This window comes from Mesocricetus auratus, unplaced genomic scaffold (assembly GCF_017639785.1).
Source record: "Mesocricetus auratus isolate SY011 unplaced genomic scaffold, BCM_Maur_2.0 Super-Scaffold_100676, whole genome shotgun sequence".
In the NCBI taxonomy this organism is placed as follows: Eukaryota; Metazoa; Chordata; class Mammalia; order Rodentia; family Cricetidae; genus Mesocricetus; species Mesocricetus auratus.
This window is the reverse complement of record NW_024429266.1, coordinates 178,111,615-178,134,672: the sequence shown is the minus strand read 5'-3', so window position 1 is coordinate 178,134,672 and position 23,058 is coordinate 178,111,615. Positions and strand designations below refer to the sequence as shown.

General features: G+C 50.4%; 1 protein-coding gene across 3 annotated transcripts in view; it reads right to left on the bottom strand.

The window, feature by feature from the left end:
* Window positions 1–13,538, bottom strand: part of Rasgef1a (RasGEF domain family member 1A) — a 79,778-nt gene extending 66,240 nt beyond the window's left edge. Inside the window, exon 1 of one of the 3 annotated variants that reach the window (XM_040737663.1) lies at window positions 13,440–13,538. The gene's annotated coding sequence lies outside the window, so the exon portion shown is untranslated. Of the gene's footprint in view, window positions 1–4,151; window positions 4,343–12,944; window positions 13,130–13,439 lie in introns of those variants that run through there. The other 2 variants (XM_013110488.3, XM_013110490.3) reach the window with 2 other exon arrangements.
* Window positions 13,539–23,058: the final 9,520 nt, after the last annotated feature.

Sequence of the window (23,058 nt, the reverse complement as noted above, 5' to 3'; positions counted from 1 at the left end):
CCCGAGTGAGTGAACCCTGCCCAATGGGCTGGAGTCCTGGATTGAAAAAGGAAAAACTGAGCTGAGCACCGGCATTCAAGGCTCTCTGCCTCCTGACTGCACACATAGTGTGACCGCTGGCCTCGTGCTCTGGCTGCCACGCCTTCCCTCTGATGGCAGACTGCACCCCCAAACTGTAAGCCAAAATCAGCCCTCCCTTCCTTCAGTTGTTTTCGTTAGGTATTTTGTCACGAACACACGTGGGCTTCCATTCACCAAGGCTGATCTGCCTACCGATGCTGCCAACGGTAGACACCAACGCTGAGCTCCTGGTGTGGCACCATTTCCAGGGTGACCAGCCACTGAACTGGTGGCCGGTGACTACACTGTGCCACGTCCATTGTTAGAAGACAGCACTTAGTGCTTACTGGGACAGACGCTTATTCCAGGTATAGATTTTTCCTTTCCTGGTGGTAATTCTTTCACCAAAACTACAATCCACGCAGTTACAGAATGTCTTTTTCCACACGGCTTCTGATCAAGGAACTTATTATAAGAGCAAGAGTGGGCTCATGCCTGTGGAATGCTCCGGTCTTGTCATAGTCGCCACCAACCTGAAGCAGCTGGCAAGATCTGTGGGATGGCCTTTTCCAGATGCAGTCAGTGTGCCAACTGGGTGGCAACAGCTTGAGGGGCTGGAGCGAGGCTCTCCAGAAGGCTGTATGTGCCCTCAGCCAGCATCCGGTATATGGCAATGCATCTCCAGCCGCCAGGAGTGGAAGGAAGCGGACTGAAGGTCTGCACCACCTTCTAGGCCGCTAGCAAGGCTTTTGCTTCCTGTTTCTGCACCTTTGTCCCCTGCTTGCCTGGAGTCTGGGCTCCAGTTACAGAAAGGAGAATTATGATCGTCATGGATATTTCTGTCCTGTCTTATTTAAAATGTGTTTGTAGGGACTGGAGATATGGCTCAGTGGTTAAGGGCACTCCCCGCTCTTCCAGAGACCTGGAGTTCAGTTGTCAGGACCCACCTGGTTGACTCATAACTGCCTGTAACTCCAACTCCAGGGGATCTCACATCTGCTTCTGACCTCCATGGGTACCAAGCATGCACATGAAACACAGACATACATGTAGGCAAAACCCTTGTAGAATGAATAAATACAAATTTTAAAAGCATCATGGATTTCATATGAAAAGGTCAGTGAGGTATCTCATTCGAAATTTAAATACTAGAGAAGAGTGTTGTGAGCACATATTCCCACATACTGAACAGAAAGAGGCCTGTGTTTTCTTCCCCTCCTCTTCTGTGGCCATGTGCACATCAATTGAGTTGAGATCCCTGCTTACGTATTATTAAATCTATATAATTTGTAAGCTATGGAATATTAAAAGAGTAAGCATTCCTAAAGAGATTGTCATCTATTATGAAGGGATAATCAATGCACTTTCCACCGCACATGGGGTGGCTAGATTATATTAAGTGGAATTACAATGTTGTTGTCTTCATCTGGACAGTAAGTATAACATAAGGCAATGTGATTGGGAATCAAGTTGGCCAGGGCATCGTGGTGGCTGCTCTGTCATCTTGATGGGATTTGTAGCAGCCTGAGAGGCACAGCTCTGGGTACGTCTGTGAGGGCATTTCCAGAAAGGATTAGCTGAGGGAGGAACACCCACCCTCAAAGTGGGTGTCACTTTCTGACAGGTGGCTCAGGTCGCCTGCCTGCCCCCACTTCTCCCTCAGGAAGTGCCTCTACCATGTTCTTGGACTCTTCAGACTGCTAACAACTAAATACCAGCAGCTCCACAGGCCTTCGGCCCCACACTGAGGCTGAGGAGACATCTCGCTTTATGACTGAGCAACTGCCAAGTTTTCTGCCTCTCTGGTGGGCACACTGAACTACGCAGCTCCTGCTATACTAGCCAACCATCAAACCCCTTTTTAGTATACATATATATTATGATATGATGTATATAACATGCCTTATGATTCTGTCCCTCTATAAAAGCCCTGTCTAACACATCCACACTCACCAGCTAAAATTTTACCCCTGTTGGGCTAGGCATAGTGACTCCTACAATTCAGGAGTCTGAGGCAGGAGAGCTGAATGTTCAAGACTAGACTGGGCTATACAATAAGACTCCTGTCTCAGAATAAGTTTCAATTTAAGACATGGCATCAGTACACTAATATACAGCCAAAGCAAGGAAGCAAACAGGAAGGTTTGGAAGTAACCCCAAATATGGGAGGCTGAGTACGCGGCAAAGGCGACACGGGTCAGAAAAGAGAAGGTACTTAGCGAGAGGCATTGGCACCTGTGTAGCCAGCTGGAAAGCATAAGCTGGAGCCCTGCCGACAGATCAGTCCAGTGGAGAAAGGAAGTCATAAGTCTAAGAAACAGCACATGAGGTTACTTCATATCTGCAGAGAGGACCTTCTTGTTTGTTTGAGAACTCTGAAATTACAGGCAGGCAGCTGTCTATGACCCACAGAACCTAATTTCACTGACCTCATATCCAATATGAATGTTTTTAAAATCCAAGTCAGCTTGAAATAATGGGTTTTGCTGCCTGTATTTAAATGTGTGCAAAAACCTAGACAGACAGAATAAAAACTCTGTTTGTAACTCAACCCCAGAGGTACCTGTTTACTGATAATATCTGGATGTGGTGGTGCACATGTTTAATCCCAGCACTCTGGAGGCAGAGGCAGGCAAATCCCTGGGTTTGAGGACAACCTGGTCTACAGAGAGGGTTCCAGGACAGCCAGGGCTACACAGAGAAATCCTATCTTGGAGGAAAAAAGAAAAAAAAGGGGCATCCAGCCATGGTGGTGCACACTTGTGATCTCAGTCAGCATTCAGGAGAGACTGGCCAGGAGATTCTGTATCCCACACCATCCCATACTACAGAGCAAGACAGACGCTGTCTAGATAAAACAAACCAATAAGACCAACAGTCCGGCTGAAATCTTCCCATGTGCTAAGTACATAGACTGCGTTCTATCCCCAGTTCCAGGAAGATCATATAAGCAGGAAAAGATGCCCAATCCAATTCATTACATGAGAAATGGCAACTAAAACTGGAATAAGGTGCACCTCATCCATCAGACTGGCAACGCGAAGGAGTAGAGAGACAGGCCCCATGCATATTGGAAATAAAGTCTAACAACTTAGAACTGTTATGGTGGATGGTTTGCCAAAATTCAGCAACATGACAAATGCACCTTCGTGTCACTCTGTTACAAAGGGGCCACTCCAAAATACATCAACGTGAAATCAAAGCACATAACCCCTAACAGAGCCTCTACCACATAGAATGAAGGGACACCCTGCAGTATGTACAGATCGGGAATGTCCACAGAGGACTTCCAAAACACAACAAGGGTAGCTGGGGCAGCCTGGGGGCAGAGACCCTACCGCAGGGACCCGTGTTACTTTCCAAATGCTACTAAATGCATAGGATCGGTAGACTGAGGAGGGGCAAGGGACTGCACGCTTATGCTGGCTTTGTACCAATCTCTACTCAGACCCTGGGAGAGTCGTTACCCTCCCACCCCTCACCCCCCATCCTCCCACCCCTCACCCCCCATCCTCCCACCCAAATATCAAGGATCAGCTGGTCTTCGGCTCCTCTCCCTCTGCTCCCCTGTTCCTTCCAGACTGCCTCTCTCATCAGCTTCAAGGGGTGAGGCATAGGGAAGGAAGCTTCACTGGCCTGTTTCCATGGCAACAGAAGGAACAAGAGGCAAGAAACTCAGGCCAAGGCAGCTCTGCTACATCCTTCCTGAATGCTGAGCTATTTCCCCTTTGGAACCGGAGTGCAGGGTGCAGGGCTTCACCACCCTCTGGCTCCCCACCCCATGGATGGACTGTGAGGGCTCCTACTGCTGATTAATGGGGGTCCTGGGGCTTCGGAGGAGTCCAACTAAACCTGGAGTCCTGAATCTAGGCCAGCCTGGTACCTTGGACCCAGCCAACCCAAGTCCCACGACATCTCCCAGGACGCGGCTCTTCAGAGACTGCACTGGTGGGCAGTCTCTGCCCCAGCACCACCGACTCGTTGAACGTTCATCCCTAGATGTTATTTCGTCCCACTCTAATAACCCCAAGGAGGCCTGGGCTCATTTCACAGATGTAAAATTGAGGCCCCAAAAGCACAGAGAAACTCACCCAAATGCTTTACACATTTTTGCCGGCAGAATTGGGACTGGAACTAAGTGGTTCACTCTCCAGTTGTGGCTAAACTTCCTTTGCAGCTCTTCCATTCTGACCCAGCTCCCGGGAGACTCAGGGGTGTCAGCCTGCTCCCCACTGTGTTTTCCAGGGTTGCAGCTCTGCACCTGCTCTGCTCCCCAGACCCCCCACGGGTATGCGGGGGCAGCTGTCCAGGGCAGAAGGGGGAGAGAGAAGGGAACAGAGCCAGGCAAGTGTGCAGCCGCCCACAGACACACCCACATATCACAAATGCAGGTTTGACTGCTGCTTAGCGAGGCCCTCCTCAAACCAAGAAGGTATTAGAATGCTTTTATGGCTCTGTTGCCAGAGTGTAAATATCACATTCTCCTCTCACACGCCCACCATCACCGCCACGGTCTCCTCCACACCATCACCACCTCTCTCCTCCACCCCCACCCTCGCCGACACGCCCACCATCACCACGACTGTCTCCTCCACCACTCTACCTACACTTACCAACACCTCCATCTCCTCCATTACCACAACCATCCTCATCACCATCACCAACACCTCCACCATCATCCCTGCCATCGCCAGCAGCAGCCGTTCTCAACCACTTCATCACAACCGCCATTGTTCCCTCCACTACCTCTGTCACCAGCACTGTCACCAGCATGGGTCTCTTCTACCCCACCACTGCCGTCACCAGCATGCCTGGCGTAACCGCCACCGTCTCTGTTGTCACGCCCTCCATCCTCAATGCCATCACCGCCGACACTCCATCACCCCTCCTGCTGCTGCCATCACAACTCCAAATTCACCATGCTTGCCACACTCTGGAAACACGCCAAGGGCTCTAAGTAAACTGTCACAGTTAATATTCACAGCCGGAAACAAAGCTCCTCTCACCACTCTTAGGGGCTCAGAGTCATCGAAGGATTTTCTTGAGGCCACCTGTGCAGCTTTGCCCACTCCTGGCTTTTGCAGTGCTAATCCCGTCTGAAGATTGCTAGCCTCCAAACGTAGTACCCTCTGCTACCACCACGCAGGACAGGGCAGGTCACCGAGGGCTGACAGGGCTCCACCACAGGAAAGCTTCTGTTCCTGCCTCCCCAGGCCACCTCCATACTGTGGTAAGGTGACAACAGAATATCACCAGTAGGCCGAGGTTGAGAGGCCAGACATGAAAAGGAAGCAAGACCAGACATCTGTAGGCTGGGGAGAAGTGATGGGAACCATCAACATTCCCAAGTCCTGGAGAACAGGTAAAGCTTTCGGTCCCAACCCCGCCCTAGCCAGAACCACCAGCCTTGAAGTCCTGGGGCAGGGACAGTGAAGACAGCTGTTCAGAGCAGGTGACGGGTGGGGCAGGGGGTGGTGGTGTGCATAGAGAAAGGTGGTGTGGTCCTCCCCCAAGGAGAACCTAAACATTCACTGAGGACGTCAGCAGAAAGGGGGTCTGGCCAGGAGAGTTCTCGTGCAGGGTGGCCAGGCCGCGGTGTGGGGAGAGTCTGAGGGGAGGGGAGTGGGACAGGAGTGGAGAGAAGCGGGGTGAAGGACACAGCTCCCTAGGAGCTGACCACAGCCTCTTCCAGAGCCATGGGACCCGATGGCCAGGGAAGGTGACAGTGGCTTGGGACTCGGGGAGCAAGGGAGCAGAGTTGTTTGGAGGTTGGTGTTCCCCAAGAACATATGACAGCCTGGCTGCAGGCCATGCATATGGAGCTTGACACTTGCTCTGGACCTGGCTCCTGAGGTCCTGAAGTCAACTGTGATTAGAGAACATGGCAGGAGCTGAGGGGGCAGAAAGAATGGAGGACAGAGCCTCCAAGGTGGCTAAGCTGGAAATGGTAGGAGGGAGGGAAAGAGGGGAAGGAAAGGAGGGAAGGAGGGAGGGAAGGGGAGGGAGGGGAAGGGAGGGGGAGGGAAGGGGAGGGAGGGGGAGGGTAGGAGGAGCCCAGAAGTCGAGGGTGGGTGATGAAGGGTGATGAGGTGCCCTCCAGCACCGCGCATTTCCCTCTGACAGGATGGAGGCCATTTCCCACTCCCAGCCCGGTGCCACACTGAAATGGGCAGGACAGTCTGGGCCCCCTGTCTTTCCAGAAGCAGGCCTGGGACACACATTCTCCCCTTGCAGTACCAGCCCTCATGCTACTTCTGACCGTTTATCATTTCTACACTACAGAATAGTGTCTGGGTGTGGCTGGGGTTACTCTACCTAGGTTCTCACGGGGGTTGGTGGGCCTCATGGCTGGCCTGGAAAGAGTATGGTTCCTGGAACTGACAGACTCAAGGGCCTCAGCCCAACCCTCTACCACTGTCCATATCCTGGTAGGTCAGGTCATCACCCGTGGACAAGCACAAGGCTGAAGCCAAGGAAAGCCAGGAGCCGGGCTGGAGAGACTTCCTGGGCAGATGTAAGCACTCTGTCCTCACTTGCCATAGAGTCCCATGTCTGTCCTAGACGACCTCAGAGCTATGGAAATGCGATTGTGCCTCGTAGACAACTGAGGCATGACTAACGGTTCCCTTCATCTGAGTAGGCAGGCATAGGGCTATCTAATCCTGAGGTGAAACAGTCACTTTTATCCCTGCCAAAGAGATCCCATCCTCAACAGGGGCCTGAAATGAACAGCAGGCCAACAGGAGACACCTCCTGAACTCCTTCATCTTCCATGACCAGTCTGACACACAACTTCCCTCAGGGATGCGAACTACGCCGTAACAGACTCTGGAGGGACTGCAGTGCATGCTGCAGAGACAGAGCTAGGCCAGTCAGTCAGCCTCTTAGTCATGCTGGTTTAGGGGGATGCAGGGAAGTGGAGGGTTGAGGTGATCTGCTAAGCACACGTCACTACAGGACTGGATATTCTCCCAGACTGTACGTCCACCCACAATCCCTTGCCCATGCCGCTACACCAAAGCCTCAGTAGGAACAGGGTCAGCCCAGTCTGGCCAGCCACACCACCTGCAGCTCCTTCCTGTGTCCACTCTCCAGCCTGACTAGGGCTCGTCCAGACATAGGCCTCACTGAGGGAATCTTCTCCTGGCTCTTCTGCTACAATGTTCCTCACAGTTCTCACCTCAGGCTCCTCTCAAGACACATCTGGGACCTGGAGCTGCAATGGCTGCTGCGGGTCATGAGGCAGTCTTCAGGTCTCTAGTGTTCTAATGCCACGAGGCAGGGCACTCTCCAGACACAGCTCCAACTCGATGCCAGGAGAGGCCAGGGCATCCCACACTCAGGAAAGCACACCTGCTGTCCCCCCCCCATCCCCGCAGGCCTCCTGTCAGTTCCTGGTCTCTCCACCACAGGGGCTGGGACGAGGAACCTGAACATGGACTTCTCCTCAGAGAACATGGGATCTCAGGGTCAGGGGGTGACCTATCTTCACTGTCATGATGACTGCCTTCCCAAGATACTATTCACTGTATTTTTATTAATTATCCCGAATCTCCTCAGTTTTCATTGTTCTCCCTAGACCCATTGCCTAGATGACCTCAAATCTTACCAACGTTCAACTGTTTCCTGGTTTTTCTGGCTCTTATAGCTGTGATAGTGATGAAGGCATGGGCTGAAGAACCGCCCTTGTCTGCCATTCCCTGGGGTGTCTTCACATCCATCTGATGTAGTTTTCACTAATGTGCCTGCCGCTTGCCGATCAGACACTCCTACACCTGCAAGAGCTCCGTCACTCGGGATGCGGCCCAGGTGATGGCATGGGCTTGCTGGCGTCTTCCCTTAAGACGACATCTACGCAGAAGCTCTCTCCCACCCTATGCTGCCCTGTCCACTCTTGGCCTGGCCAGCCCTGCCCGGTTGGACCACTGTCAACACCTCCCTGGAAGTCTTTGAGGCTCCTCACCCCCTTACACGTGGCAGGACAAACGATTTAGCTCAGGCGCCTTCCCAGCACATCATAAGGTTCCTCACTTTGGTTGGGTTAGCAGGCTCCCAGGAACACCAGGGCCAGAGAAAGGATGGGCTAAGAGCATAGGGTGCCCTTCCTCAGAATGCAGCTATCTGGAGGGACCCTGGACTTCCTGGACAGTAGGGAAGACCTAGGCTCTCCTTAAAACCTAAATGTTCATAAGCTGCTCTCCCAAAGACTCTACTCTCATCGATCCTGGTGGGGTGGGGGGAAACCCACTACTATTAGCAATAATAAAATGAATAACTGACATACTCCCCTTGCCTGCTCTGCATCTCAGTACCCTAGGAACTCCCCAAGTTCCTTTGTAAGCCTCCAACCTGGTTTCCCCAGTGTCCTAGCTGATATACACAACCAACCTCGGGCAACTCTTTCTCAGCTCTCACGACAGAGAATTGGATCTTCCCATCAAGGCTCCATTCACAAGCTCAGGGATTCCACCCTGTGACCTGCTCTGAGAGGGGTATCAGAGCCAATGAACGTTTGTTCAGAGCTCAAAGCCCCAAGGAGCTGGGCCACAGAATCACTGCAGGGAAAGTATGGTCTATGAGTCTGGATTGTACAACAAACTCATCTTGGAAAGCGTCTGGGGTGAGGACTAGACATATACCACACCCCAGGTAGGAGGCCTTCCTGAGACTGGCCCTGTACCCTAGCTACAGCTGGAATCATTCCACTCACATTGGGTGGGTCTGAGTACCAGAGTCCTGAAAGCAGAAGGGGTCAGGGAGGGTCCTCAAGATCTGGGTGACCTCAGTGGGGGAGGGAAATGCGGCTCTGCAGATACACTCATCAGAATGCACACCCTTCCCCAACACCCTCAGCTTCTGGGTGAGCCAGCCTCCTCCACAGAAGCTAGTCTTTGTTAACAGTGTTGTCATGGCAACTGCATCCAGGGAGAACTCTCTCTTTAAGGTAGAGTCTGAGGGTGATACTTGGAGAAACTGAAGTGTTGGTGATAAGCAGAGGATTGGCCTCTGGGTCTGTGCCCACTAATCCTTCTTGGACAGACCTCCCCACACCCTCTATCTGTACCAGAGTTTCAAGTCTATTCCTCTCTCCTCTCCTTGAAGGCAGAGAGCAGCCTGCCTCAGACCTTCTGGAACTCAGATCTTCACCTCTTCCCCACTATGCCCAGCAACTCAGAGAATCCAATCCACATCTCATCAGGATGGCCAGGGTCCTGGAGATGGAGTCCAAAGGGACTGAGGTAATATGACCTCTAGGGAATCACTGACAAGACCCTTGGGGACACAATGTGGAGGCCTTGGGTACCTGTACATCATGCCTTACAGGAAGACTCACCCCCTACCCCAAAAAAAATGTTAAGGGCCAAGGGGAGATCTAGCAGAGGCCATGTCTGTAGAGAAATGGTATCATAGGAAGGAAGTCATTGAAATTGTTCAGACTTGAGAATAGAGGATTCAATAAGTGGATGGGGTTCGAGAGAGGTCTGAGGTGGGCTAGGCTAGGGTGGATGTTACGTCAATGCAAGAGGCTGCTCAGGTGGCAATAATTGAGGCAAGTGAAGCTCGGGGGCAGGACAGCAGTGCATAGGTCACCAGAAGAAGCCAGCCAGCATGACACACACACACACGCTAAAAGGAGTTGGGGTCAGCTCAGCATGAAGAATGGAAATTGTAGTTGCAGGGAAGACGTGGGTCCTCAAAGACAGAAACAGAGTGTTCTATGACAGGAGGTAAAGCCGAGGAGAGGCCTACAGCGAGATCAGAGGAAAAGGAGGACTGAGAGCCAGGCAGCCAGACTGGACACAGAGCGTCTGGAAGCAGGGACAGTAAAGTCCATAGCCTCTGTGATGGGGCTCCCGGCTGCAAGGGGCGTGTACCAGATGGGAGTGGGCTGGGAGGGAGTGGGAAGTGAGCAAGCAGAGAACACATCTTCCAGTCAGCCTGCCTGGGAATGAAGGTGGGCAGGAAGGAGCTGGAGAACATGAGATGGGCGGAGCCCTGTGCGAACCCCTTCACCTCTGAGCCCCATCACTTGTTAAACTGGGCCCTGAAAGAGCCTCATGATTCCAACGCTGTACCCTGGCATTGGGCAGAGCTCCCACCACTGTGTGTGCGAGCATGGGCACACATGCGTGTGTGTGTGCGTGTGTGTGTGTGTGTGCGCGTGCATGTGTGTGTCGCAGAGGCCCGATTTCAGGCTTCCCTTCCAAAGTCGGCTAGTGCCCTGCTCCACAGCCAGCTCAGGAGGGCCAGACAGGCTCCCAAGGCTCTGTCAGCTGCCCTGGACAACACTGGCCAAAGCCTGGCCCCCAAGCCAGAGTGGTCCCCAAGTGGGGTGGAGAGTGGCTACGCCTTACGTAACTCATGTCACATCCCAGCACCAACCAGGGATTCCCTGAGGAAGTTCTATGTCAATTAAATGATGAGGAAGCAGCTTCTCAGGCCAGGGTCACAGGAAGGGTAATCCTAACATGCTTCATGGCGCCCGTGTGATGGAAGGTGTTTATTCAGACACACTCGTGTCTCCCTGTACAGTACCCCGCCTTGTCATCCTTAGGGTCACTCACGGGTAACATTTACACCCTGGCTTCCTCGCTATCACTGTATGCTGCCACAGGCAATCACTTGCCAGCTCTCCCAGAACACAAGGCCCTGAAGCCCCAGCCCCATCCCAGCTGAGCTGACTGAACATCCCGGCCCTGTGGACCCAGACTCACGTGTTCTAGTCACATCATGGCCCTGCTGATGCCAGCCGACTTTCCCAAATTGCATCCCAGGATTGCTGTATGGAATCCTCTTAGTGACCCCAATCCAACAACACTCTACTGATGGCTCCTAACAGCTTGCCCACTCTGAATTGGGCCAGCACATGCCTTGTGTCTAACTTTTACACATATCAACAGCACCATTCTCTATCTAGGCCCAGAAAAATGGGAGAAAGACATATAATCAAAAAGAGGTCTGCATGCCTAGCTCAGACCCCCAGAAGGGCCAGGGGCCCAGCAAGTGACCAGAGGTCACCAGGCCCTTCTCCCACAGCCGTCACCTCCAAGATGCCACACAGAACCCCTGCCTCCTCCCTGCCTCGCTTCCTTGCTAAGTGCACACTCACAGGCAGGAGGAGGTGGGCAACTAGAGCAAAGGCACCTGGGAGGCAGCCTGGAGTGGGCGGAAATCACACAAGGCAGATTCTGGAAGCTCTGAGAGAAAAACAGCCAGAGCAGACCATGGCTGGAGCAGATGGCCTCAGGAGGAAAGGCGGGAAGGAGGGAGGGAGGAGTCCCACCAGAGAGCAGAAGGTAGGGACCTGGCAGAGAGTCCAGAGATGCCCTGACCAGGTCTCCCTCCCCAGCGGGGTCTCTCCTGCGGTGCAGGACCAAGCAGACATGGGCATCACAGTCCACTGAGACTCGCCCCACTGTAGTAAGAAGCTCAGTGCCCCCTACCTTGGCAGGGCATCTTCTCTCGACCTATTTTGCAATGTGGCTTTTGTGAGAAAACAGTTTTAAGGACATAAGTTCCACCAACCTAAGCTATTCATTGCAGGCCCCTTTGCTGTGGTTCTACCAATGAGGAGAGAGACCATTCCAGCGGGTTCCAACTTCCATTTGCTTGCCTCTCCAGGACCCAGTTACCAGGCCTGCTCCTTGCCTGTGTCCTGGGGGAGGGACCTTATGCAGGAGCCACTTACCACCTCAACAAGGCCCATGCACTGCCCACATCACCTTCTCCTTTTCTCTCTCTTCCTCCCTCTCCTCCTCCCCTTCCTCCTCTGTCCGCAGTTGCTAAGTTACACCAAAAGCCACTCTGTTCTGTGTGAACGGTTCCATTGCCACAATTTGCCAGGTAAAAGGCAGCCATCCACTGGCAGCAAGAAGATGCATCTCGGAAAACAAACAAACTCCTGCATGGTTTTGGGGCTAGGCCACTTGCACTCCTGCCTGGGAACATCTGCTTGGGCTCCCAAACCCCAGGGGACATGTGCAAGAAAACACAGTTTCCGCAATTTATCATGGAGTCTGGTCACTCTCTTCTCAGAAGCAGAGCTTGTGGATCCAGGAAAACACACACACACACACACACACACACACACACACACACACACTTCAAGCTGACAACCACCCAAAGGGTTGCAGAGCCACCACAATCCACAGACCTAGAGACAAGAAAGGAAAAGAGGTTGGGCAGGCAGAGAAGCCCCTCCCCTGTCCCCAGACCACACAGCTAAGAGTCCCTGATGCCCTCCCACTCTGGATATCTTTCTGGGCTGGGTACTGTGGTCCCAAAGTGGTGTCACTGAAGATCAACATGAAAATGCCCCAAGGAGTCATCAGAACCATTGGTGTCATTCTGTTGAAACCATGTCTGCAGCCTGCTCATGGCTCAAAAGTCAAAATATGTGGCCTCCCAATTCCCTACCAGGACAGGAGGTACTGCTTTGCTGTGGAGAACCCAAGGCCCAGCAGAACAGGTTCTGTGCCCACAGGGGCTGGGGTGGACAAGAAGGAATGCGGGGGGGGGGAGTGGGAGAGCCCTGGGAGACAAGGCTCCTGTAGGCCAACTTGACCCTGGGGCGGAGGCCATCTAGGTCTTTCCCTTGTCCCACAGTGGGATAAGGCTAATAAAAGCAGGGAAAGTGAACAGAAAAGGGGGCTCACTGTCCTGAATAGGAAAAGAGGGAGCCTGGCCTCCTCCAAGTCTCAGGCCCCATGCAGCTCCCAAAAGGCAGCTTCCTGTCCGTATCCACTACCTGCAATCTCTCAGAGGTAGCTTGAGATGCACAGAGCAGGGACCCAAGAACACAGTGCCTCCTTAATCAGCAGGCAACAGGACACAAACATACACACACACACACACACACACACACACACACACACCAGCTGTACCTGTCGAAGTCTGCGCTCCCGAACGGTCCTTCAAATGACCCCGGCCCACGGGACAGAGGGATGCACCTCACCATGCCCCTGGTTCTCTACCCTCAAATGCAGCGTTTATGCCCCAATTCCTTGCCAAACAGCAAGTGCTTGAGATGCCACCCCGGACCCAGAATGCACAAGAGCAAATGGAAACTTCCAACTGCGCAGCCCCGAGCTCCTCCGATCCCCGACCCCCTCCCCCACGCCAGGCCCTGGGCAGCGACTTGCCAGCGGTGCCCACGCCTGCCACCGGGTGCGCTCCCTCCATGCTCTAACCCGCCGCCCGGTGCGCAGCAGGTGCAGGAGGCACAGGGGTCCCGCCGTCCAGCCCGGGGCAGAGTTCCAGGAACTCCACGCAGGGCTCCACGTCGCCCTACACCCCGGACCCGCGCCCGCCCGCACTAACGACCCGAGGGGACGGCCCGCCGGAGGACCCCAGGGGCGCGCGGGGCTGCCACTGCCTACCTCGGTCCGTGCCAGCGTCGCTCCCGAGCCGCCCTCGTGCCGCAGCCCGGCCCCGAGCAGCGCGCGGCCGGCGCCGGCGGCTCATGCTCGGCGCCCCGGCCCGCGGCTCCCGCCCACCCGCGGCCGCCCCCGCGCTGCGCCAGCTGCGGGCAGAGCAGCTCCCTCCGCAGCCGGCGCCCGGGAGCACGAGCGCGGAGAGCGGGCGGCGCGAGAGCGCGGGGAGCGAGCGGGAGGGCGCGGGGCTCGCAGCAGAGGGTGCGGGGCGAAGGTGCCGCGGGAGAGGGCGGGCCAGGCTTTCTCTGAAAATGGATATGGCAGCCAGCAGCCCCGAAGATGATGTGTCTGCCTCATTAAAACCCATTTGGCGACTCTAAGGGAGCTGCGAAAATGTTTATCAGGGGTACCTGTCGGTGAACGTGCTCCCTTCACCCAGTCAGTCACCCTGCAGACTTTGGGTTCCCCATGGACAGTAAACTGATCCTGGAGAAGTGACGTGAACCTGCATGATCTCAGAGCTGGCAGGCACAGGTCAAGGCTCCAAAGTCACCTTGAGAGAGTCTATGACTCCCATTTTTTCCAGAACCACTAGGAAGATCAGTCTTCTGTCTCTGAGAAGATAGCCCCGAGGGTCCAGAATGACCAGGGCAGGCAGCTAGACTCAGACAAGTACAGCACAGCAAGGCCACAGGTGGCAGGTTTGTGTAGAGGATCTCAAGGGGCCCGATGGCACCTCTTGAAGAGACCGAAGACCTCTCTTCCTCATTCAGTGAGTTTCTGTAACACCTACTATATGCTGGATGTCAACATTGATTTGGGCACTGGGTACAGCTGTGATGGTCCCAGCCTGGTTGGAGCTGGCATAGCCATAGCAAGAAACAGAAAAGAGAGATGTCAGAAAGCCGTGCAAGCGTTCAGCAGCTACAGATCCCTGGAGGAAAGGACAAGGAAAGGACCTATGAAATGCGGCTGTAGCCCTTGGAGGATCTATTTGGGTTGGCCCATCGAGGCTTTGATGAAAGGGCATTTGAACAAAGACCTGTCAGAATCGAGTCATGCTGACTAGGAAGAGTGAGCATCTCAGGCCCGTGCAAGGCCAAGGGCAAACCTGAGGTCCAGGACCCGTTGGAAGGAGGCCAGAGTGAGAGCAGTGGAGAAGAGATCCCAGGGCGCGCCAAGTGACAGAGCAGCTGACCCAGGCACCACTAACCTGCTACGTTCTTAACACAGACAGTGAGCTGCTGGAGGGTTTACACAGTGATGTTACTTCGTGGAAAACGTCAGACATCTACTATGATGGAGATGAAGGCTGGGGATACAGCTCAGTGGTAGAGAGCTTGCTTCGTATGCATAAGGCCCTTGGTTAGATCTCCACTGATGAAGTGATGATGATGAAGGTGGTGATGGTGATGAGGATGAAATGACAAGAGAGGTCAAAAAGTAGGCATAGCACGCCAAACAGCCCCCCCTTCAATATGGCTCATTTTAATCAATCTGTATCTCCTCCCACCATTCCCTTTACTTTTTGTTCATTTGATGTGAACTTTAAAAAGCATTCTGTGTGTATAACATATAAGCAAAGGTAAATATGTGTTCAATAGACTCTTTAAAAGAATACAGCAATTCACTTGACAACATTAAAAGGCATTTGCTCCTGGATTTGCATTGTGAAAAGATTTTATTTTGGTTTTTTCCCCACCACCACCCACCCCTCTCCCCTGCCCCATCTTTAGTGAATATTCAGTTTTCTTTTGCTTTTTTACTTAAATTTTTTCATACAATATGTTTTTATCACGTTTCCCCTCCCCCAGTCCCTCCCAGATCCTGTCCACCTCCCTACCCAACCAACTGCATGTACACTCTTTTTCTCCAAAAAAAAAAAACCTCAAAACCAAAGCAAGCAAATATAATAACAATAGCACAAAAAAAGTCAAAATGAAACAAAAATCCCACAGAAAAACAAAAACCATGGCGTCCATTTTGTGTTGGCCAACTCCTCCTGGGCTTGGGGTGGGGGGTGATAGGACAGTCCATTGGAGAAAACTGATTTTCTTGTTCCTAGCAGGTAGCAATTCCATTGCAAATAGAATCTTGGTTAGGGATGGAATTTTGCACTCCCCTTTTCAGTGGTGGGCTTGAGCTGGTGCAGGTCTTGAAGGTGCTGTTACAGTTTTCAAGTTCATATTTGCCTCCATCTTGTTGTGTCTGGAAGGCTGTTTCCTTGGAATCACTCCACTTTCCTGCTTCCCTTGGAGTCCACCACTTCCTGCTCTTACGATCTTTCTGCCTCCTCCTCCACACAGATCCTCAATCCTTAGCGGGTGGTGCATGCTAAACACATTCCACTTAAGACCAAGTGCTCCAAAATCTCTCACTCTCTGCTCGTTGTCTAGCTGTGGGTTTCTGTGTTAATTGTGGGAAGGTTTTCAATGACAGATCACTAAGGGTCTGTGTGTGTGTGTGTGTGTGTGTGTGTGTGTGTGTGTGTGTGTGCATCTTAAACCTGGAACCTCACACATGGCCTCATCATTGATTTCCTGAGCTATGACGTCACCAGTCTGCCTGATTTTTTTCTGAGGCGTGGCATCTTGCTATGCTGCCCTGGCTGGTGTAGAACTCCCAAACTCAAGTGAACCTCCACCTGGTCCTGAGAATAGCTGGCACTATAGACACAGGCTCTGTGTAGCCCAGGATGATTAGGGACTTTTAGCCCAAGTGCTGAGATTAACAGACATGTTCCACTGTGCCTGGCTTGTTCTTAGCATTATTTACAGCTTAGGATGTATCCTATTTTAGGAAACACCCTGTGTGCCCTTGTAAAGCATGACTAATCCACACACATCAATTGGGTGGGGCTGGTAAGAGAAGTCCAAGCCTTCTAAATTGTTACTGGATTGAATCTCACATTCTGTCAGTTCCAGAAAAAGTGTTTCTTAAAATCTCTACCATGGCCACAGACCAGAAACAACCCCCAAAACTCTGCAGAAGATGGATGGGTAAATGAATGCAGCACACACACACACACACACACACACACACACACACACACACCGCCACAGGATGTGACTCAGTGGTATAGCTCTCGCCTACCACAGACAAGGTCCTGGGTTCAGAGCCTCAGATCAACAACCGACATACCCAGTGTTCTCTCATCCTTCAAGGCTATCAAGAGTGAAGCTTGTCCTATGAAGCTTCGTTCTCCTGCATCCAAATATCCCAGCCTTGTCCAACACTCTTTATTTTTAAAAAATGCAGTACCCCCAACAACAGAAGACTTCCCCACAGTAAAATAGAGTTAGCATTGAACATGACTTGACTGTTTCTTGGCTGCATTACATGAAAGACGCCAAACTCAGAAAAGTTCATCTACACGTCTCTTCTTAAGCGATGTCCTAGAAAAGAGAAAAACAGCAGAGATAGAAACGGATGCATGGTTTCCCGGATTAACCAGAAACCTTTAGGTGTAACAAACTACACCTGCCTCCTCGTCGACAGAGCTGATCACATGATCCCATACACCAAAAAGAGCACATTTTTCTGTGTGAAATAATTAAAAATTATTTGTAATTCTTATGAAATAATTTAAATTAAACCTTCTTTCCCACGTGAACGCCTTGCCATCTCTCTCTTCAGATACTATCTGTAGGTTTTAAATACATCTTAAAGGTTTATTTTTTATTTATTCTTCTCTCTCATATTTCATCCTGACTTCAGTTTCTCCTCCTTCCTCTCCTCCCAGTCTCTCCCCCCACATCTCCTCTCCCCCAGATCCACTCCTCCTGTTTTTCTTCAGAAAAGAGCAGGCTTCCCAAGGATATCAACCAAACATGACATATCAAGTTGCAATTAGAATAGGTACATGCCCTCATATTAAGGCTGGATGAGGCAACCCAGTAGGAGGAAAGGGGGTCCAAAAAGCAAGCAAAAGAGTGAGAGAGAGTCCCCGCTCCCCAAGAACACCAAGCTACACAACCATAACACATATGCGAAGAGCCTAGGTCATACCCATATAGACACCCTGGTTGTCGGTTCAGTATCTGTGAGCGCCTATGAGCCCAGATTAGTTGATTCTAAGTGTTTTCTTGTGACCCCAAGCCAGCAACATTCTACTGATGGACTCATAACAGCCTGCCCACTCTGAATTGGGCCTGGACATCCCTGTGCCACCATGACTATCACTCTGGCCAGCTGCCAGCATTGTGGTCCCAGAGGCATCAGTAGTCTCAGAGTCTCTGGCCCCAGGCCCAGTGAGTCTCCCCATTTCCATTTCAGCTCTCTCTCCTGACTTTTGCCTCCTATTCAGCTGCCTGTTACAGTCTTGCCTGTACCCTCACCCTGCACTTCATCCCTCCCTTTGCCTTTGGATCTGTCCCCTGGCAATCTCCAGTGACAGATGACCCCACTCCACCTTCTCCACATGCCCCCTCAGCTGTTTGAGGACTGTTGAGGGGATCGTATGGTTCTGTGGTCACACTAAACCCACAGGAAATTTACCAGCGCCCCTCAGGCATCTTCCTGCACTCCCCTGTTTGTTTGGGGTTTTTTTGTGAACTATGTCCTACATTCAGAAGAACATGTGAAATGTCTGTTTATAGGTTGGAGAATAATCAAAATGAGAACGCCCACAAAAACCACCACTTGCAGTAAGAAGTAAGGCACTGCTGCTTCGGAGACATCTCCTGGGTCCTTTGGCTATGACTTCCTCCTCCCCAAATCTCCTTCCTCGTCTGGTAACCGTTCTTCTGTCACTGTAAGACCCTTCCATTCCAGTAGCTATGATGGCTTTTTAACCCTGTAAATAGAGTCCTGTCTGTATCACATTTCTGAACAGGTTGAATGTCCCTAATTCAAAAGTCTGACATTCAAAATGCATCAAAATATGATTTCTTTAAAATATCACAAGTGGAAAATTCCACACCTACCTTCCTGGGATGTGTTGCAGTCAAACAGCAGGCACTGTAAAACATGGTAGATATTCCAGGTTATGTGTGTAAAATATTTATGGAGCACAAGTGAATTTTGTGTCTGAACTTGGGTATTCCCCCCCCCCCGATATTTCATTGGCATATACAAATATTGAAGAATCTGAAAATATCCAAAATTCAAAGTACTTCTTGCCCCAAGCATTTTGAATAAGGTATACTCAATCTGTGTTAGCAAAATCAAATTTGAGAACAGTCACAGTTTATTTATGCTATTGTTTGGTGCTCTGATGTGTAAGTGTACCCTAATACGTCATCACCAAAAAATGAGATACCACAGATTAGTAGAGTGTCTGCCTAGGATTCGTGAAGCCTTTGGTTTGATTCCACATGAGCTGGGAATGGTGACACACATCTGTAATTCTATCACTTGGGAGCTGAAATCATTCCATGCGTGTGACCAGGACACAGCTCCTCCCATGCAGAAGTCAGACAGATGGCATAACGACTCCAGGGTATCAGGCTGAGGCTCTTTTCTGGTCCATTTGGGTATGACATTGCTGCCAGAGGAAAAAGGCACAACTAATTTAGTTGACAGTTCTTGACTGCTTTTATTTCTGACACTCATTCCATGTAGCACGAGTTCCAATAGGTCTCAACAACAAAAGTCTGGAGTCAGATATAGGGGGAAATGCTGAGAGGTCAGAGAGACAAAGGAGAAAACCACAGCCGCCTTACCTACCCAACTTCCCAGCTGCAAAGAGACTGAGCTCCTGTCTCCTCCCACCTAATCACTTCCTCTCTCCACCCAAGCATATTACTTCCTGTCTGTCTGTACAGACCTCCAGACCTCTGTGGTTAGCTACTGGCTAAATCTACCCTCTGGCCTTCAGGCATGCTTTATTTGTACAAACAAGGTATCACCACAATTCCATAAATCTGAACCAGTGTTCAGGCGGGCTGTGCAGAAGAACTATGCCTTACCTTCAGAAAGGGGCAGAAAGGGAATGGCCACTTCTAAATTATTTTTCTTATGAGTCAAGGGCAAGGAAACAGAATAATAGACAATAATGTTAACCTCTGGAACCATGAGCCAAAATAGAAATAGGCATTTCCTCTTTTCAAGTTAGCAGAGGGCGGGAGTGGGGGGATGGGGGCGGAGCAGATTTAGAATCTTGGTTTAGGACACAAACAACTTGGTGGTGATATGCCACTTATCACAGAGTAGCACAATGGAACCTCTACAAAGACACGGCCAACAGAAATGGACACTGGACATTTCCCAAGAGAGTGGAACACGTACATTTCTTTTGACCTGGAATGTATACTTCTGGACCACACCCAAGAGGACTCTTATACATGAACACCATAAGACACATCTTCTCTGAGTCTGCTAGTTCTCAAAATAGTCCTCCAGTCAAAAAGGGCACATTTTGAGTGCTGTGTTGCATCTCTTCCAGGCACATTCTAAGGGACAGTAGTCTGGTCTCATACATACGTGCTTTGTGTGGCACACCTTCTCTTGTGTCTCTCTTTGTTTTCCTCCATTTGAACATCTAACCTTTCTTTTCAAAAGATACCTGGAACCTCTTTGGGTACGCCTCCCAACTTCCATACAGTCTCTCTCTTCCCAGTCAGAGCTGAGGTCCTTTGCGGAATGAATTGTCTCCTTTTCTGATCTGGAGGTGAACATTAATGTAAGCCATTTGATTTGCATGTGCAAAGTCCTGGGCTTAATCCCAGAATACATATATACTTGCATACACACCTACATAAAATTATCTTCCAATTTGCCTACCCCAGCCATTGGAGTAAGACCATTCCTTTAAAAGGATGAGAAGTTTGCTCTGGCTCACAGTTTGAGGGGATACATCCACCATGGCAGCAATCCAGCTCCATGACAATAAGAACACATCTCAGTGACCCAGAAAGCACAGATGAGTCAGGAAGTGGGGATGTGTCCCCCCAGCCACCCACCCAGAGATCTTCCAGCTAGGCTCTACCTCCCAAAGCATCCACAGGCTCCCAGAACACCACCACAATCTAATAACCACGTATTCAAGCACATGGGCAAGCTTAGAGAAGACATGCTCAATCTAAACCAGGACATTTCGGTCCTAGCCACATAGACTCCAGTGGGGTCTCATAATACACATTCAGTTCAAGTTTTAAAATCCCACTAGTCCTAAAAGCCTCAACACTAAAACTTTTTTTTTCTTTTTCGGTTCCCAGTACTGGGGATGAGAGAATTCAGGCCATCCTCCGTGAGCTTGCCAATGGCTCAACAGGGATTTCAAACACTTAAATTTGATGGTATCTCTCCCTGCTTTGAAAAGTGACATTTTCCACCACATTTAGGAAGGGGAAAAAATTCCATTAATGTCAGCAATTGGGAACACTTGTCCTTTATCAAAGAAAGGGGGGGTAGTATCATGAATTTCAATAACTCCTTAGAAGAATTTGCTGTGTGGTGACAGCAAGCCTCCTGGTAGAGAGGACTCTCAGGGTCATTCTCCAGCTCTGCTCCAAGGACGCTGGGTTTCCAGTCCAGCAGATATGCAGCTGGGAAGTTATTTTACCCGAACAATAAGTTAAAAGCTGGGCAAACCAAAGAATGGCTTTGATGGGCTCGTTAGCAGGCTTGCATGAAGAAAGTGTCTCTAGACTTGAGAATATGAACAAAACCTTCCAAAACAGAAAAGGGAAAGGGGGTGCAAAAGCTGCACTTCAGTATCTAAGAACTGTGGAACAGCTAAGTGTAACTACTTACAACAGGAACACCAATAGGAGAAGACAGGAACAATATTTAAAACAAAAAAATGGCATTTTAAACTCCCCTAAGTTAATGTCGGAGAGTAAGCTGCATATCCAATAAGTTTAGTAAATAGAAAAGTATTAATCCCAGCACTTGGGAGACAGAGGCAGGTGGATCTCTGTAAGTTCAAGGTCAGCCTGATCTGCAGAGCAAGTTATAGGACAGCAAGGACTGTTACACAGAGAAACCCTGCCTGGAAAACCACAAATAAAGAAGTAGAAAAGTGCAAAACATGAAAGTTGCATCTAGGCATAGTATGGTCAAAATTGAGAATGGCTTTTCATGCCTTGTAAGAGCACAAAGGAAGAAAATCAATTTAGGGGCTCAGCATTAAGAGTTCCCTCAAACTTCTCTTCACAAACCAGACAAGGGTTTGGCACACACTGAGAAATGGGTAAGTAGAAACCAGCCAAAGTTTCTAGAGTTCTTGTTCTTAATTTCTCAGATGCATAAGTTTATTGAACAATGGTATATTTGATTATATGTGTTTGTGTGTATATGCATTCCTTTATCTATAGGTAAAGACAATGACAATAATCCTACAAGGGACAGAAGAAGGGGCATGGCATGGTGGGTATACCTGTCATCCTAGCGCCCAGAAGGCAAAGACAAGAGAATCATGTCTATACAATAAAATAATGTCTGGGAAGCAGGGGTCACATAGGGACAGTTGCTCTGTGTTTATGGTGGAGGATGCTGGTCTGTCCATCAGGAAGCCTTTTATAAATACATCCAAAATCACCTGACATTTGATGGGGGAAGGTGCCAAATTCAGTATGCATATTAGCTACTGGCAAAGCTGTATTACTCCATTTTAATCAACTAGTTGTGAATGAACTATCCTGCTCACCCAGGTTTGGGAACTTGCACACCTCTGAGAACTAACACTTACCTGCTAACTACTCCCTTTATGCTACGTCTGCGGCATGAATTATTCAATGAAAACTCAGACATTTCTGACCTGATCAGATCTGATGTTTTCACTCCTGCTTGTGTACAACGAGCCAAGTGCTAGCTTCATCCTTTGTGACCACAAATCACAAATCAAGTACATCCTATACCATGCCCTAGCAGTGACCCAGGGCTCCAGGCCTTCTAGGTGTCCCCCATCTGGTCTCATCCCAAGCTCCTGAAATTCCTTAATAAAGGGAAGGCAAGTGGTTGTAGTGGACACTGGGTCAGGCCTTTAGGGATTTGTTGTTTCATTTTTAAGACAAAGTTGACCAGAGCTCCTGGGACCGAGTGACCTCCCCACCTCAGCCTCCCAGTGTGACACTGCAGACCTGAGCCACCATGGCCAGCTCAGAAGAGTCCCTTTTGAGTAACCTAATTTTCTGATGTATCGGTGTTACACTTTATCTTCTACCATTGATTTCTGCTTTTCCTATTGCGGCACTGGCAATTCCCATGAGACTGTGGAAGGACAAACCCTACAGCCTGATTACAAGTAAGTTCTTGGAACTGGAGCATGTTTTCTCTGACCTGAGCCAAGAGCCTGAGCCTGAAGCTAGCATGCAATGGGTACTATTGACAAATTAACAGGACCAGAAAGATCTGGGAGAAAGAAGACGTTCAGCTCTGGTCTCCACTCCTCATGGCTCTAGGAGAGTTATCCATCACTAGGAACTGTCCAGATCCTAGTCAATGTTTACAGACACCAGAGGCAGCGTGTGGGAAGGGCGAATGTGTCTCTGAGGTTCAGTCGTCATCTTGAGACAGAAAGTAAAGCAGAGCCAGATGGTGCTGGCCGCTGAGTTGAGGTTTAGTTGCTGTGTGTTTGTTCTGGCAGGACTAAGAATCAAATCTAGGACTTTGCAGGTGCTAGGTATGCACTCTACCCCTGATCCTCAGCCCCTTCCTGTTTCTATTTTGAGGAGAATCTAAG